The sequence below is a fragment of the Micropterus dolomieu genome, linkage group LG02 (genome assembly GCF_021292245.1).
Source record: "Micropterus dolomieu isolate WLL.071019.BEF.003 ecotype Adirondacks linkage group LG02, ASM2129224v1, whole genome shotgun sequence".
In the NCBI taxonomy this organism is placed as follows: domain Eukaryota; kingdom Metazoa; phylum Chordata; class Actinopteri; order Centrarchiformes; family Centrarchidae; genus Micropterus; species Micropterus dolomieu.
The window spans coordinates 1,814,274-1,815,294 of NC_060151.1; the positions used below are offsets into that span (position 1 = coordinate 1,814,274).

Below are 1,021 nucleotides of genomic sequence, written 5' to 3' on the forward strand. Positions count from 1 at the left end.
TTGTCTCCATCATGGAGGTGACGCAGTGATTTAAAGACGAGCAGGCTGTAGCAACACGCTGTGCTGATCTTTCACTGGCACTCCTGTAGAACGAAGTGAAGACGCAAGACCAGAACTCCAGAGTGCACCACCTTCCTCCAGTAAAGACCTCATGGTTTTTGTTCCTTAAGGCCTGTGTTTTTTATCTGTTTAAACTGTAAATGAATTAGTTTCTCACAAAACAATCATTTTGTTGTTGCATGTTAAGAATCCAACATTTTCTGTTTGCCAAACAAATGATGTTGAAGGGTTTTAAGTTAGGTTCCCCTTACACACACGTGTAAACTGTTTTTAGAAGACAGATGTAAATAGCACACTAGGTTTAGTTGGGTTGCTTTTATATCTACAATAACCGGGATTAATGAAAACAACTACTTATGGTTTTGACTCTACAGAGCGACTGTCTGACATCTTTGTGTTTTAATACTGTAGATTGTTCAAGTGTAAATGGTTTATTAATATGTGGCTTATATAATCTGGCTTATTATTGCATTTAAATGACAATGAGTTGGATCCCGTTGAAGGAAGGAGGGTGTGACTTTGGTTTTGGGGGATATTTATGATTTTGTGTACATGTGGAAATATCAAGACTTTTGTGCTGTTTAATAAATCCTCTCCTGATTACTGATATGTGCATGTTTAATCACTGATTAAGTCTTCAAATCTTGTTCTGTTAATATTATTTGGATTGTTAATGTAATTCTCGCAGCCTCTCAAAAACAATATTGCCAAAGCTACATATAAATTTCATAAGAACAATTAATTTCATACACTTCATTAAATAAGGAAATAAAACAGTAAAAGTTGTTTGTGTGTTAATGAATAAAATAATGAAAAATATATAAAATATAAAATTCTGTAAAAATAAATATTAAAAGTAAGTAATTAAAACAATAAGCGTACGTTTCTGTGTTAGAAAATGAAAATAAAACAGTAAGCGTGTTAAAAAAAAATTCAAATATATTAAAAATTCAAATAAATA

The 1,021-nt window shown here is 31.8% G+C and overlaps 1 long non-coding RNA gene across 1 annotated transcript in view; it reads left to right on the forward strand.

Annotated features, from left to right (window-relative positions):
* LOC123957639 overlaps nucleotides 1–667 on the forward strand; it is a 2,821-nt gene extending 2,154 nt beyond the window's left edge. The window contains exon 2 of the long non-coding RNA XR_006821843.1: nucleotides 18–667. This is a non-coding gene — a long non-coding RNA (uncharacterized LOC123957639). The remainder of the gene's footprint in view (nucleotides 1–17) is intronic.
* Nucleotides 668–1,021: the final 354 nt, after the last annotated feature.